This window comes from Oreochromis aureus, linkage group 11, assembly GCF_013358895.1.
Source record: "Oreochromis aureus strain Israel breed Guangdong linkage group 11, ZZ_aureus, whole genome shotgun sequence".
NCBI classification, from domain to species: domain Eukaryota; kingdom Metazoa; phylum Chordata; class Actinopteri; order Cichliformes; family Cichlidae; genus Oreochromis; species Oreochromis aureus.
Genome location: NC_052952.1, coordinates 15,855,578 through 15,872,771, shown reverse-complemented (window position 1 = coordinate 15,872,771; position 17,194 = coordinate 15,855,578). Strand labels below are relative to the sequence as shown.

The 17,194-nt window shown below is 41.6% G+C and overlaps 1 long non-coding RNA gene and 1 pseudogene across 1 annotated transcript; one reads left to right on the top strand and one right to left on the bottom strand.

Annotated features, from left to right (window-relative positions):
- The first annotated feature begins 227 nt into the window (after positions 1-227).
- On the top strand, positions 228-9,630 carry LOC116323396 (annotated as a pseudogene).
- Positions 9,631-9,775: 145 nt separating this feature from the next.
- Positions 9,776-10,437, bottom strand: LOC120442812. The gene is made up of 3 exons (XR_005614944.1): positions 10,318-10,437; positions 10,095-10,243; positions 9,776-10,013 (listed from the first exon to the last, which is right to left on the bottom strand). It is a non-coding gene; the product is annotated as an uncharacterized LOC120442812 (long non-coding RNA).
- Positions 10,438-17,194: the final 6,757 nt, after the last annotated feature.

The following is a 17,194-nucleotide window of genomic DNA, read 5'->3' as shown; positions in this document are numbered from 1 at the left end:
TTTTTCCCACTCGATGAAAGTTAACGTGAGTGTTCCTGATGGTTAAAGACAAATGCAATCGCATGGCAGGATGCTGTAAATGGACCAAACTTCAGTCAGCATTACAACTGAGATCCATCCACAATATGAGGTTAGTCATTAATATACTGCAGCAACATGGGAATAGAGCAGCTGTGAGAGAATTAGACATTAATGAATCAATGGTATGGAAGTGGAGGAAGCAAGAAGAATGAGTTGAGTAAAATTTGACTTATCTGACTGTTTTGTTTTGCTTAATGTGCCTTATAATCTGGTGCACCTTATGGTCCGAAAAATACGGTAAGTGGATAAATAATAATGTGATGACCAGCCAGCAGAGCAGTGGCATATTGTATGGGCCATTATACTAGTGTCAATTTTTAGCTGATATGAAATCATACTGAAAAATCATTGCTATAGCAGTGCCATGGACCCTACCTCTATCTCAGGTAGAACATAGAAGTGTTAAGGCAGTTCTATTATACTGAACATTTCCAGGGAAAAATACCTAGGGTACTGATGTTTTTACATTTGACTTATACTGTATCACTACAATTACACTATAATGCTGTTGCTTGCCCCTTGTTTTAGTAGATTCACGCTATGAATTATGTAGCGTGTCATCAGTGACAATATCTTATTTGAAAAGAAAGCTGCAAAATTCAGTTTATTGAGTTAAACTTATACATGTTGACACCTGCAAAGTGTGAGTGTGACGCCCACAAGTGTATGGTCACAATTGTAATTTTTTGTTAAACATTTATTGATGTAAAAGACCTGATTTTATGGTGGTATTGCACTCTCAATTAGAATTATGGAGAATGTAATTACGTGGCATTGCCACAGGGGGGAGATAGTGGTGAGTGCGATAGGCCGTTGCAACGCTTCTGTGCCTCAGACGAGGAAGAGCCTGCAGACCGAACGCAACTGATGTCTCCTGCCTCTGCTTTTCTGTTAAAACAACAGGTTTGTAGTTCAAGTTTGCTCTCTGCAATGCACATATAAATGCAAGAAACCTTTTTCTGTCTTAGTTTAAAGACCGCGAATGTTGTGAGAGAGTGTGTTTTCACAGATTGAGAGAAAGCTAACCTTACTGCCATTTGTAATGGAAGCCGCGATTCCACTGTTAGCTTAAATAGGTAGCTGGTCTTATTACCTGTTTTATTTTGTGACAAATGCAGCTCTTAGACACTTCTTTTATCCTGACATTATTGGAAGTTACAGTTGATTAGGACCTACCCAGTTCTTATGTGTCAAATGTAAATAGTCTGATGTATACTGTTTGTGGATGATTGTAAACTGTTTGTGAGCAATGGTAGAATATTTTTGTTTATTGGTTACAAATGTAATATGTTGTTTGAATCTGTTAAAGTATAAAGAAAGTATAATGGCGACATAAGCAGGTTAATTGCAGTGTTAATGGTGCTGCACAGAAATGTTTTTGATGCTGAACAGCAGTAGAATTAGTTATTTATCCGTATTATGGATCCGATTTATTGTAAATAAGGACACTCATATATAATGATTATTTTGTAAGTTTATTCTTGCGAGAAAGCAAGGTAACCAAAAGGGTTTGAGCTATGGACCTAATTGAATGTGTTTGTGCTGTTAAAAGAGAAAGGTGTGCGTCTAAATGAAAAGAAAATAACATTGTTAAATTCTGTTAATAAATCAGACGAGGAAGAGCCTGCAGACCAAACGCAACTGATGTCTCCTGTCTCTTCTTTTCTGTTAAAAAAACAGTTTAAAAACAGACCCCATCGAAAGCCTGTAACATGAGCATCAATAAAACCTTGTTTTTTGTCTATATTGTCTTAAATTTGATTATCGCAAATTTAATTTAAATATTCTGATAAAATTTTGGGTCTAAACACTAGAGCAGGGCGATATGAACAAAAATATTTATCACGATATACATTTGAAAATTTGCGATAACGATATAACTGACGATATAATTGACACTAGACAAAATACTTTACAACTCCACAACTTTATTAGTGAAAAAAAAAACAATCAATGTATTTTCACTTAAATAAGCAGCTGTTTTTTATGTGCATTAAAGTTATATAAAAATGTAACAGTGCAAATGCAAATTCCTCACTGACAGTTTAACCAAAAGGCATTTCCAGTGGAAATTGGCCGACATATCTTCAGCATAACCATGTATAATATCCACAAAACTTAAAAAGAGGTTATACACACACAATACGGTAATATTACGTTGAAGCACAGTACGTATCACTCCGCGAGGCTCTGCCTACGATAGCCATAATGCTCCGACAACCCATCAAACCGTGCGGCTTCATAGCTTAGCAAAGTCGTACTAAAACATCTGACAGATTTTCGAGCGCCGTGTACATAAAATCATTTCGAGGTCAGTAAACACAACCAGAATTCATACATAAGGCACACGGGATTAAGGGGCACTGTCGATTTTCAGAAAAATCAAAGGATTGATTTTAAATGTGCCGTATTTTCCAAAAAACACGGTAATAACGACGGCCCGCTAGCATGCTCTACCAAAAATAGTGCTTTGTTGTGTATCTGACGGACGAAAGCTAAACCAGTTCCACACCACTGAAGTTGCAGCATTTTTACAAACCAATTCTGGTTCATCCGTTTCATTCAGGATCCGCTTTCGCTCTTCTCATTCTCCATCGCCGGCAGGCTTTTTCCTCCATGTGCGTATGAAAACAAAGACACTGCGCATGCGCGTTTTACCCATATTCTATCGCGATATTTCATTTTCTTATCATTGCCCGACATTATACCGGTATTACCGTAAACGGTATGATATGGCCCAGCCCTACTAAACACTACCCTTAACAGTCACTTTTCCTACTCATTTCCTACTTTTCTCCTCGACTCCTCTCTCCTCATGTTAGTCCCTCCCACCAGAGATGTGAGTGAAACATCATCACCACTTTCCCTGCCTCCCCTAAAGAATCAGAATCAAAATTATTTGGTCAGTTGTCACAAGACAGTAAGAACTGTAAGGAACAAGTTAAAGTACTAATATTAAATTAAACAATATGTTACAAAATAGCTCTAATATGCAAATAGCTCTGATTTTTAAATATCCCAATAAGTTACACCAAAGAAATACTGACAGCTATTAAAACTCACTGAAATGTAGCACACACACACGAGGTAATTATACAGATAGAACACAGCTGGGGAAAACAAGGCATAGGTAAACTAAGTCAGGAGAAGCAAAACTGAACATAATGCACGCGGTGATAAACTCATAAACTGAATCAAAGACCCACGACCATGACACTGACCATAGGTTGAGCAAGGATAAGTCTTTCCAAGGTCTTCATTACATGAGAAGTCAGTGCCACAGGTCTGTTAAATCCTGGGGTGCCTTTGGTACAAGGCATCACGCATTCAACAGCACTGGGAGTCAGGCTCACCATGAAGAGTTTACTGGTAAAAGTGTTTCTTTAGTGAAATGGGAGTGTGCAGATTGTACGCAGACTGCAGAAGCCTGTTCGTTCAGAATAGTTTAATTTACTTACACAGGCATGGTGGGAAGAACAAAAAAAGCTGATGTGCAAGTTTCAGTAAATGACAGCCATGCACCATGCACAAATATTAAACTAAAAACTGAAGGCTGTAGTAGAGCTGGGCGATATATCGAGTTTTTTAAAAATATCGATATATTTTTATACGAGATATAAGATGTGACAATATCCTTTATATCGATATAGTCTATGTTACGTTATAATTATAGTTGCGGAGCCGCAAGTTTACCTCTCTTTCGTCCACTTTTGTCTTTACGCAACGTTACTCGACCTCGCCTCTCCTTCACTGAACACAACTCCCCCTCCTCCCCCATCGCTTCACCTGCAGGCAGCGACAAGATGGACACGGCAAATCTCCGTTAATGAGTTACTGCGCATCGCCCCGTGCGTGGGGCTGGACGGCGTCAACGTGTTAACGAGCTAACCACGCTAACGAGCTAGCCACGCTAACACCACGCACGGCCTGAAATCCTTTCATTCTCTCAAAAGTTGACTGCGCGCCTTTTGTATGAATTCTGGTTGTGCTTGATGACCGCGAACCGATTTTATGTGATACACGGCGCTCAGCAATCTGTCAAAAAATGTTTTAGTTCGACTTTGGTAAGCTACGGAGCTGCACCGCTTGATGGATTGTCGGAGCATTACGGCTACCGAGGAGCCTCGCGGAGTAATACGTACTGTGCTTCAACGTAATATTACCGTATTGTGTGTGTATAAGGACCATAAACGGCACCTGTTCAGAGACATGGTTACGAAGCGGATTTCAAACTCCAGGCTGTCAGTCACACAGTAGAAGTTGGGAACAGAGCAGCTGTGAAATCTGTCTATGTTATTATGCTCAGTGTCTGTTAGTTTACATTTTGACTGCACAATTGTGAGCTCTTTGTTATGCACAAAACAACATAGTTTTCTTTTATTTATAGAGCATCATTATTTAATAAATGCTCATAATTTATTTTTGAGTAGTTTTTTTCATGTACATCTATGCTGCATGTTAATAAAAGTGCCTGTGTGACATCTGGGACACAGCTTTGACTAAGAACGCTCTTTTTGTTCTTACTTTATGGCTTTAAAAAAATATCGAGATATATATCTTATATCGCCATCCAGCTGAAAAATATCGAGATATGAATTTTGGGTCATATCGCCCAGCTCTAGGCTGTAGGTATATAAGTTTTATGAATCTGACAGTGATTTTGCATACAATAATATTTTCACACTCAATTAAGTTGTTCTTTACTCGCAACTTACTTCTTAAAGAGAAAAAAGAAACAGGATGCTGACAGCAGGTCCAAATTGCTGCCACACAAGCCACAGAAGTATTCTAATTATAAGTGCTTGCAAAGACATTCTTCAGTATTTTTTTTTTGCAATCTCTTTCTCTCGCTCTCTCTCTCTCTCTCTCTCAGTGCAGTGGCGTATAGCCCATAGATTAGTCTCAGTTCTATTAACCTGTCAGAGTGTGATCAGTCTTTGGCAGCGGATTCATCCACAACCACAAAAAAAGCTTTGCTAAAGGTATGTAATCTGTGCTATTTTGTTGCAATACATCTGTGAAAAATTATCTTGTTATACAGAAATAGACAAAAACTTTGATTACTACAGTAAACTAAGTAAACTCAGACAGAGTACTGTTTGTGTACAAATAAAAACTTCCTTTTCATGCTTATAGGTTCCCTTTGTCCTTGAAATGTCTCTATATTTATAAAGAGTATTACGGCTACATTAGCAAATAAAAATTGTTCATTATTCATTATTATTGTTAATTTTGAAAATAAATTCAAAATTGTGAGCTTATAATCAAAAAGCATTTTGAAAAATAAGTCAAAATGTGGAGGTTAAAGTTGTCGTTTCAAGTCAAACAATGCCATGACTGCTATACCCTCTACAAAATGCCCTATGTAGATGAGTGAGTTAATTGTAATTAAGAATCTACAAAGGTGTATTAGAAACACATTAAGAGGGGGTGGGCGCCCAGGTACCCACCGGCTCACTCCTTGGCGGCTGCATATCGGGGCATGGAGCCTGGGGCTCGCTCGGGCCACTTCGGGGATGGGGTGCCCTCGGCCTCTCGGCCCGGGCTCGGTCACTCAGGCACAGCTGGCTGCCGGCGGAGCTCACGGGCACGTCACTGCAACCCCCTGGCTTCTGCTCCGCGGCTGCTGAGTGACCCCTCATCTGGGACTCTCCTCAGCTCTTTCTGGGATAGTGCGCGGCTGCCCTCTGTTGGTCTTCCTTGGTCTCTTGTGTTCTGGGGGCCTCTGGATGTCTGGAGTTTTGATCTCCTCCATACCTGCTTCATGCCCTGGAGGTCGGGGCAGTGGCCCCACACCCTCTAGCAGATCATTACATGAAGGAACCTTTTTTAAAAACAAGCGCTTCATGCTCACAGGTGTACACACGGGTGATCACACACACAAACTACACCCTTTTGGGCTCCTACCTCAAAGCACACTGTGCGCTGTCGATCTCACGTGCTGCACCATAATGTTTAATATTTAGTATTTACTGTCATATTCCCATATATCATTGTGATCTTGTTTATTACTCTTGTCTTCTTCTGCTTGCTTTCTTTTTCTTTCTCAACAGGTGATCCAGGTGATCGATATGTATTTTTTTTTGTCTGCTTATTCTGTTGGTTTTGTTTTTGCCCTTTTCCCCGTCCCTCTTCTCAGGTTTTTTATTTTTTTTTTTCCTCTTTCTTTCTCCCTTTCTTTCCACCAGTCAAGTCTGTCCCGTATTCAGCAAGTGAAAATAAAATAAACAATAAAGGTGAATCAGATGGACCATTACGGCAAGGCTGGGATGGTCCATTTGGTAAAGTAAATCCGTTGGGCATCTTTCTTCGCCTTTAGACAATAATTCTGATGGCAAAAGAACCAAACGGGACAGGTTAAAAAAAAAAAAGAAAAAAGAAAAAAAGAAACACATTAAGAAAAAAATAGAAGGTAGAGTTACTTTCTCCATGCAAGTAATTAAAGTAATGTACAGCCTTACTTTTAGGAAAAGTCATGATTAATGTGTAATACTTTTTGACGAGAAATGACGCCAACACACATGCGCACACACATAAATTAAAACATCTAAATGTTTTAACATGCCAACTATACACTCTTCATCATGCGCTTTTTTGTTTTAGGGTGCACTTATCCTTGTGGCTAAATCAAGACCTTTTTTTGTTTGTTTTGAGAAGTAAAAGTCACAATTTGATTTTCTTTGCAGTAAAATAGAGTTAGTCAATCACTGCATGAGCACCATTAAAATTCGCCTTATCCACTCCACCATGACCATTATGATACATGCAATTGCCAAAAAATTATTCAATTCATACAGTACTATGGTATGCTGTTGGCATGTTTCCATTTTTTCCCATTCAGAAAGACTATAATTCCTATGTTTTTAGTGAACTGAGTACATACTTCTCATGAGTGAGTCAACATAAAGTAACATAACTGCAAGAATTTCTGTGCCAACACACTATAATGTAAGAGATTTTGCATTTAACCAGAGATTACTGTATATCGTAATAAGTTGTTAACCTTATTAAAAAAAATGAAAGTAGCTAAAACATTATTGGGTGGATGTGTTTCTCATCTGAATCTCACATCAAGACCAGCCGCAATTGCACTTCAAAGCAAATACAAATGCATGTTCTCAGAGATATACAAATATAAATGGAATGGAATGAACCTTGAAAATATTAAAAGTATGAAAATATTGAATCAAACTCAAATTTATGGAATGAACCTCAAAGATACTGAATCAACTCCCTGACTCCCTGTGTTTTTGCTATTATTTGTCTCTAGATAGATTTGCTATGACTTTGAAAATTTGAATTTTTTTTACTTAGCCACTTAAATTGACATCATCGCTGCTCTTCTTCAGTTTTATTTATTTATTTTAGCTCATTACTATTGTAATTTGGCATAGTTTAGTGCCTTAATCTGGATCACTATTCATGTTGTTTTAGCAATAAGTACTCATATTCATTTTCTTTGTAACTTCAACTGTATTTGACATCAAGTAGTGATGTAAGAGTAATTAAATTGAGTATAAAACCTAAAACTGACTTTGACATACATTAATACTGTTCTTCCTTTATGTTAATACTGCAGGTCTCAAGAAAATGGTGGAGATGGCCAACAATAACTCAAACAGCAACTCTTGAATTCACATCAGTACAGATACTCCTGAGATTAGAAAGTCTCTCATCACTGTGTCTATCATTTTTCACTTCCTGATATTTGTCCTTGGTGTGCTTGGGAATGGACTGGTTATCTGGATGACTGGATTCAAGATGAAGAAAACAGTAAACACAGTTTGGTACCTCAATCTTGCTGTGGCCGACTTCATCTTTGTAGCATTTCTACCCTTCAGTGCAACAAACCTTGCTTTAGACTTCCACTGGCCTTTTGGCAAATTCATGTGCAAACTCAACTCCATGATAATTATTCTGAACATGTTTGCTAGTGTCTACATTCTGGTTTTGATAAGTGTGGACAGATGTGTGTCTGTGGTGTGGCCCGTTTGGGTTCAGAACAACCAAAATGTACGTAAGGCCTTGTTTGTGTCTCTGGGTGTTTGGGGGGTGGCTTTGATAATTGGCTTTATATATTTCATCATCATGGACACAGAGCAAGCGTGTGAGAATGAAAACAAAACTCTCTGCTTAAAGAGCTACTCTATTTCTGATGACTATAACCCAGAATCTCCCAATATACTGCGACAATTTCATCGTCCACCGATTGTCATTGCCCGCTTCCTTGTGCTTTTTGCAGTCCCATTCACTATCATTGTCCCCTGTAATGCTGTCTTAATCATCTCAGAAGAAAACACACACTGGCCAGCCAGTTAAGTCGCTCCTTTAAGACCATTGTTGCCATTATCATCAGCTTTTTTCTTTGCTGGGCTCCCATTCGTATTATGGATCTAATTCTGATAGCTAAAAAAATGGATACTTCAAGTAGTGTCATTGGGATCCCTTTGGCCACCAATCTGGCCTTTTTCAACAGCTGCCTGAATCCACTGATGTATGTGTTCATGGGCCAAGATTTTAAGAAAGAAGTCCACAAATCCATTCTGAATGTATTCGAGACTGCCTTCTGGGAAGAGGAGAAATGCTCTCACACTTACAATAAGTCAGTAGACAGAAATACAACTCAGTTTTAAACACTGATGGTCAATGCTGTCAATGACTTAAAGAAACAAAGAAACAACAATAGTCCAGAGGAAATCTTTCTAAACCTGTGTTGTTTGAGATATATAAATAGGCTGTATAGATAATTATGGCTATTTAATTGCTCTTTTAATGTTTATTTGATGGCAGTTAAATAAACTTGTTTGTGTCACTTTGACTTGCAGTATTAGTTTATACCATATTTGTACAATTATAGAACTAAAAGTGGTTGTAAAATGCCACTTCCTGGAAAATAGAATGAGGCAGTAATTTCAAAATAAGTATTACATTTGTTTCTGGTCGACTTTGTGTAACACAGCATTTGGATATGTGACTGGTCCCACAAATGTCACATTTGGTCAGAAGTGGGCAGTTACATTAAGAATACTATTAAGAATGGAGTAAGCATAGCTCATTCTGTTCTTGGTTCTTGGTTACATGTCATGTGAATGTTTTTATTTGTTCTTACTTATTTAGCAAAACAGCAGAGTGGCTTATTCCCTGTTAATATATATATGACATAAAGGTTATGATGTTATTGTGTTTAACATAGTAGCAGTTTTGTATAGTTATGTATTCTTTATTTTTACATATTTTTATATATAACTTAAATTAGCACTCTTATCACCGTAGTCTCTTCCACCATTGTTAACTGTGACATTTCAGTCTTCAATCCATCCTAAAATGTCATTTAGTTTTAGTCTTAATTTAGCCATCTTCGAGAGAGAGAGAGAGAGAGAGAGAGAGAGAGAAAATATCCTGTATATTTGCTTGCATATCTTAGTATGTATTTTTTAATATTTAAATAGTTTGGTCCATCACGATAAAGGTCTATACCCTGTAACATTTGCTTGTATTTCTTTTATCTCTTCTTTTTGGCTAGGAACTGCAAATAAAAAATTAGCTCATGACTAAATCTGAAATATTTAAAGCAATGGTTATTAAAGTGCATTGTCCCTGTGACAAACAAAGAATTAAAGTTGAAAGTCTCCAATTCTAACACATCTTGAATGTCTGTGCAGAAAAGGTGTATGAGAACAGATTTCTGGGTGTGATGTTAAACAGAAAAATTCACTGGAAGCATCATGTTAGAAATGTAAAAGCAAAAATTGTCATACGCCGAAGCGTGTGCACACAAAAAGGATCCAAAAGCAGACTCAAATGCGAGCAAGAAAAACGGTTTATTATATTAACAAAAGGTGACCCGGAGTAATTAAAGAAGCAAGCGAGGAACTGAAGAAAACCCGGGGAAATAAATGACGCAGGGAAGCTGGAATCGGGACCGTGGGAGGCTGCAACAAAAAGGGGAGAAAATTACTAGTGAGCCGGGAAAACGGGAACACAACAAGACAGGGTTTGAGTAGTTGGCTTACGATCGGAGAGGGACCGTGGGACTCGGAAGGGGGGTGAGTGAGTCCGTGGAAAGTGAATCGGAGTCAGGAATAAGGCCAGCTGATGCACCGGGTGGTCCAGGCGAGCAGGAGGACAGGCAGGTGGCAGATGCAGGATGCTGGATTGTAATCTAGACACACGAAAGCAGAGTTAACGCAGTTCAAATGACACAACTGTACAACGCTTTTGCGGCAGGCTAGTTACCACAGAGAGGTGATTAACGGACTGGCATGGAGCATCCATCAACGTGGGGTAATCGCCCCGGATGTAAAGCAGGTGTGCAGGTGATGGCCGAGCCCGGGGGTGTGGCCTCCAGGGCATCCCACACACACACACACACACTCCTCAGACACAGGACCACGGACCATGACAGTACCCCCCCTCAAGGGTTGCCCCCTGGCGACCGACCGGACTGCTGCCTGCAGAGAAAAGCGCGGAAGTCAGCGATGAGAGACGGGTCCAGAATGGAGGACCGTGGAACCCAGAGACGGTTCTCAGGACCGTACCCCTCCCAGTCCACCAGGTACTGCCACCCCCGCCCGCGCCGGTGCGCATCCACGATCCGTCGGACCGTATAGGCCGGATGATCGTCGATAAGCCGGACTGGAGGAGGGGGCTCGGACAGAGGGCACAACGGGCTCTGGCGGACAGGTTTAATCTGGGAAACGTAGAACGTGGGATGTATGCGCCAGGAAATGGGGAGCTTGAGCCGAACCACCGCTGGATTGATGACTGTATCAATTTCATACTGGCCAATGAAGTGGGGGGCTAGTTTCCGGGTTATGAGTTATGAGCATATTCCACCCAGGGTAAATAGGTGACCCAGGAGGTGGGGTTTTGGGACGCTACGCATCGTAGCGCAGCCTCCAGCTCCTGGTTAAGCCACTCAGTCTGACCACTGGATTGCGGGTGGAAACCGGAGCTCAAACTGACTCTCGCGCCCAAAATACAACAAAAGGTCCTCCACACTTGTGAGGTAAACTGCGGACCCCGGTCTGAGACAATGTTGAGGGGAATTCCATGGAGCCCAAAAAAATTCTCAATCAGGGCTTGGGCTGTGTCAGAGGCGGAGGGTAGTTTCGCTAGCGGAATGAAGTGAGTGGCTTTAGAGAATCAATCGGTTATGGTGAGGATGACGCTCTTCCCCGAGGAATGGGGAAGACCTGTAATGAAGTCCAATGAAATGTGAGACCAAGGCCGGTGAGGCGTGGTGAGTGGGTGGAGCAGGCCTACAGGGTGCTTAGTGGATAGTTTACTGCGGGCACAAACGGCGCAAGCAGACACGTATTCCACGAAAAGCGTGCGGTGTGAATCCAGTGAATCACCGCTCTGCGGGCAGCAGCAGGAACAAAACGCCGCCCGGGAGGTCCGGTACCTGAGTCGGGATCCCCCGGGAGAGCCTGGCGGATAACCTCCTCGATATCCCAGGAGAGGGCGCCCACCAGGGGTCTGTCGAAGAAGATGGCGCCAGTAGTATGCACGGCGACACGTCAGTCAACTCTGCTAGCTTTGCTTTGGCTTTCGCTAGCCTTATCCTTTTCTATATTATCCCAAAATGCCCTCGCTCTGCATGTGTACAATCGCCAGTTACTCTTAGAAATCAAAGCATCGTATGACCTGGCTCTTAAACAAACGGAGACAGGAGATGATTATGGGCCTCCTCCACCACTTTTTGAGCCCTATATTCCGGTTTATCTGTGCCAACTGTTAGGGTTCAGAAATTGAGGGAGGAAGACCAAATAATGACCACTGATCCTGCCGGGTGCAATTAGACGACATTTTAATGAATACACATGTGGAGTCCAACACTGTGCAGATTCAGTGTTGAACTGTCTTACAATAGTCAGAACAAAGGCTTTATAGGGGAAAAGATAGTACAGCCCCCCTTCTGTTGCCAGGCAGATCCAGTACAGCATACGTCAATCCAAAACCATAACCGTTCAGTCAACCCTTGACACAGTTTAAAAGAACATCGTCTTCGGCTCGAACCCAGGTGCTTCCCCTCAGCTCGCCTTCGCTGTCGCTTATCTCTGGGACATCTGGTGTACTTCCTGGAACAGACTAACACGTACGCACCCCAACTTTGCAGTTATAGCAAAACACATCTTAACTTCTTACCTACTAACTGAGTCTACTAGTGTGGGTGTATGTGCTGTGTTGCCCTCGCTCTGCACCTTATTTGACCTCTCTAACTATATGTGTCTGTATGTGTGTGTATGTCTGTGCATGTGTGATCCTCATGCTGCACTTTAATTGACCTCAGCTCAGGCACCCAGGCTAAGGCCATCCTGTGTGTACTGATCTTGACTTATATGTAAAATATATAAAACAAATGTTCCAGTCTAATACAACTACTTAAAGCTTAATCAAAGCTTAATCAAAAATATAAATGCATAATAAAATGACAAACCAACTCAGACTGCTTTCAGTTTCACTTCAGCAAGCCTTGCAGAAGTGTTTCCTGTCTCATTTTGGCACAGAGTATATTTCCTGTCCCTGCAGTCTGCACAGAAACATTTAAAATTATAGGAGCTTTGAAAAGCATTTGGAATTATAGATTCGACTCAACAGTTTAAAGTGGTTCTTACTGGACCTGTAATAAAAGCTTAATTGGGTGCCAATATGTTTAAACATCTAAATGCAATATCCCTACTTGGAGATTATGTGATTAATGCCATGGTAATATGAACAATAGCAGGGAAATAATTTCTCTAATCCCAATACAACACTCCTACACCACTTCCTGGAAGAAGCACCCGAGGAAACGAGGAAAGCGGGCTGGTACACTCATCAAAGTCTGAGCTCTTCTCCGTGCTTCTCGTGGAACTACTGGACCAGCAGAGTGCATTTTTAGATGGATCCTGCCTGTTGTCCCTGGAGCTCCCACGACACTTGATCCCCCGCTCTCAGCTTTCTATTTCCCTAAGCGGCCTCGGACCCGTGGATGCGGTGTGGACCACAGAAATCTTCGCACACTTAACCGAGCTGGAACATCTGATGTTAGGATCTACACACTCCAAATGGCTTTACTAAATGTAAGAGCATTAACAAACAAGACGTTTGTATTAAATGACTTCCTAAAGTCACAACAGTTGGACTTTCTGTTTCTGACAGAAACATGGCTTCAACCCGGTGAGTCTGTAGCTTTTTCGGAACTGGTTCCTCCTAATTTCTCATTCTTCAGTCTCCCTCGGCCCTCTGGTGGGGGGGAGGCTTAGCCACCGTGTTCAACGCTCGATTTCATTGCCATCAAACATTACAGCACGACTCATTTTCTAGCTTTGAACTCCAGCTGTTTGAGTTACACCTAAACTCTGCTGCGCCTTTGCTGTGTGCCCTCCTTTACCGTCCTCCTAAGTTTAATAAGGATTTTATCAAAGAGTTTTCAGGTTTTATGGCTGGAATTGTTCTTAATTTCGACAGTTTTTAATCCTTGGTGATTTTAACATCCATGTCTGCTGTGACTCTAAACCTTTGGTCAAGGACTTTTAAATATTATTGACTCTTTTAACTTGACCCAGTGGGTTACCGGTCCCACGCATGAAAAAGGTCACACACTGGACTTGGTGCTCTCCCATGGGCTGGATGTGTGCATCACGGAAATATCCGAGTTGCGCATCTCCGATCATCTTCCTGTGTTGTTCACTCTAACGCTGCGCTGCTCGGTAGATAAGCCGTCTGCGCCAGCGCCAGCAAAAAGCGAGCTTAATGCTCTAACAGCGCCCGCTTTTTCTGCTGCCTTTATGGATTCTGGAATAATGAATTCCAACTGTAAAAGTGTTGAGGACCTTTCGGACATTCTTCATTCTACCTGCACTGATATCTTGGACTCTATTGCTCCGCTCAGGACTGTGCGCACTAAACATTTATCAGAGCCATGGTTGAACGAACATACGCGCTCCCTCAGACGTGACTATAGATGCGCTGAAAGGAGATGGAAAAAGGACAGATTGCACGTTTCCCTACAGATTTTAAGGACTCGTCTTTCTGCTTACCAAGAAGCTGTAAAAGCTGCAAAGACAAAGTTTGTCTCAAACTTAGTGTCAGTAAACAGTCACAGGCCTCAGGTACTTTTTAATGTCCTTAATTGCTTTCTTAGTTCACGTGATAATGCTGGAGTCATTTCTTCACCAAGCATGTGCGATGATTTTTTAGCATTTTTTAATGACAAGATTCTATCGATTAGGGCTCTTGTCTCGTCGTCTGCTGCTTCAGATCCTAGTCTTTCTCCTGTGTGCTCAGCTGTCTTAGAGCAGTTTGATCCCGTCTCCCTTAATGACTTGACTGCGGTAGTTAGTAACTTAAGATCATCACACTGCCCCTCTGATTGTCTCCCTCCAAGCTTGCTTAAAAGCACTTTTAATACTGTTGGGCCTTTTATCCTGAGATTAATTAATATGTCCCTTGCTACAGGCTGCGTCCCATCATGCTTTAAACAAGCTATAGTTCAGCCTCTTCTTAAAAAACAAAATCTGGACCCAACTGTTCTGTCCAACTACAGGCCTATCTCAAAGCTTCCCTTTCTATCTAAAGTCTTGGAGAAACTGGTCTACCTACAGTTGCAGGCCCACCTTGATTTTAATATAATCTCTGAAAAATTTCAATCTGGTTTTAAATCACTACATAGCACTGAGACGGCACTTTTAAGGATTTTTAACGATATTCTTTTAACTCTGGACTCTGGCAGCCCTGCTGCCCTTTTATTGTTTGACTTGTCAGCAGCTTTTGACACGGTCGACCATGACATCCTGTTATCACGGCTAGAATTTCATGCTGGCCTAAAAGGATCCGCCCTACAGTGGTTTCGGTCCTATTTGTCAGAAAGGTCTTTTCATGTCAATATGGGCCCCCACAACTCCAAAATTGCCCCTCTTAAATACGGTGTACCTCAAGGCTCTATTTTGGGCCCTGCCCTGTTCGCACTCTATTTGTTGCCATTGGGCTCCATCTTCTTGCGGTACAGCATCTCATTTCATTGTTTTGCTGATGATTTGCAGATTTATCTACCTTTAAAAGCAGGGTCAGACCATCCCCAGCTCTTATTACGCTGCCTTGACGATGTCAAACAGTGGTTGTCATTAAATTTTTTAAAGCTAAATGAAAATAAAACTGAGGTTGTCATATTTGGCAACTTTAATCATATCGACAGCACTCTGGGCGCCCTTTCCTTGTATTGTAAAACACATGTAAAAAACCTCGGTGTCTACATTGATGGTTCTTTTAAATTGAATAAGCAGGTGAGTGCAGTAGTTCAGTCCTGCTTTTTTCAGCTAAGACAGCTAGCCAAGGTAAAGCCATACCTCCCGGCTAACGTCTTTGTCTGTTATTCACCTTTTTCTTACTTGCAGATTAGACTACTGCAATTCATTGTATTATGGTCTAGATCAGGCCACCATCCATCATCTTCAGATGGTTCAAAATGCAGCTGCTCGCTTGCTAACTGGTACCAAACGGAGAGAGCATATAACCCCAGTTTTAGCTTCTTTACACTGGCTTCTTGTCTCCTACAGGATCCAATTTAAAGTTTTACTTTTTGTTTTTAAGTCACTTAATGCCCGAGCCCCTCCTTACCTGTCTGAGCTCCTCTCTGCCTATGCTCCAGGAAAAACCATGAGGTCTAGCTCAAAATTAATGCTGTCCATCCCACGGACTTATCTCAAATCCCGTGGTGATAGATCCTTCTCTGTGGCAGGTCCCAGACTTTGGAATAGTCTCCCCTTAAATATTAGATCTGCACAAACACTTAAGCAATTTAAATCATTACTAAAGACACATTTTTATGCCCTGGCTTTTAACACACTATGATCCAAGCATTTTGGTCTTATTTGAATTAGTTTTAGTTATTGTTTTAATTCTTTTATTGGCCCATTATTGTTTTTTATTGTTATTATCGTATTACATTGTTATTTTTTAATGCCAATTTTATATTGTTAAGCACTTTGTCCAGCATCGGCTGTTTGAAATGTGCTATATAAATAAATTTGACCTTGACTTGACCTTGACCACACAGGCGGGGGGTAGAATGGTGGCAGGTGACGATGTTTCCGTGTCTGGGGAGTACTGACGGGAGAGCGCATCTGGCTTGACATTCCATGAGCCTGGGCGATAAGAGAGAGTGAAGTTAAAGCGGGTAAAAAACAGAGATCAGCGGGCTTGTCGGGAGTTCAGTCTTTTAGCAGTCCTGAGATAAATCAGATTCTTATGGTCAGTCCATATGAGAAAAGGCTGCTCGGCTCCCTCCAGCCAGTGGCGCAGCTCTTCCAAAGCTAGTTTTATGGCCAAAAGCTCCCTACATCATAATTTCTCTCAGTAGGAGTGAGCCGGCGGGAGAAGTAGGTGCATGGCTGGAGCTTACCTTGAGGCCCAGACCACTGAGAGAGAAGAGCCCCGACTCCGGTGTTGGACGCATCCACTTCAACAATGAATTGTTTAGTGGTGTCGGGATGGACTAGAACGGGTGCTGAAGTGAATAGTTCTTTTAACTTCGTGAACGTTGTGTGGGCCTCCGGGGGCCAGGTGAAAGGTACCTTTGAAGAAGTGAGACGAGTGAGAGGCGCGGCTACTTGACTGTAGTTTCGGATGAAGCGTCGGTAGAAGTTTGCAAACCCGAGAAAGCGTTGAAGCTTCTTCCGCGACTCCGGGACTGGCCACTCCAGAACTGCCTTGATCTTCACTCGGTCCGTCTTCACCTGCCCTCCTGCTAATATATAGCCCAAAAAGGAAACAGATGAAGCATGGAACTCGCATTTCTCTGCTTTGACATACAGTCTGTTCTCCAGTAACCATTGCAGCACACTTCAGACGTGAATGCGATGCTCCTCCATGGTCCTGGAAAATATGAGGATGTCATCCAAATACACAAAAACAAACGCGTTCAAGAAGTCCCGAAGCACATCGTTTTGGTGTGCTTCAGGACTTCTGCTCGAGTTTGGAAGACTGCGGGGGCGTTTGTTAAGCCGAACGGCATAACTAAATACTGAAAGTGGCCCAGTGGGGTGTTAAAAGCGGTCTTCCACTCATCCCCCTCTCTTATCCGAACCAAATAATAAGCGTTTCGCAGATCCAACTTAGTGAAAATGGT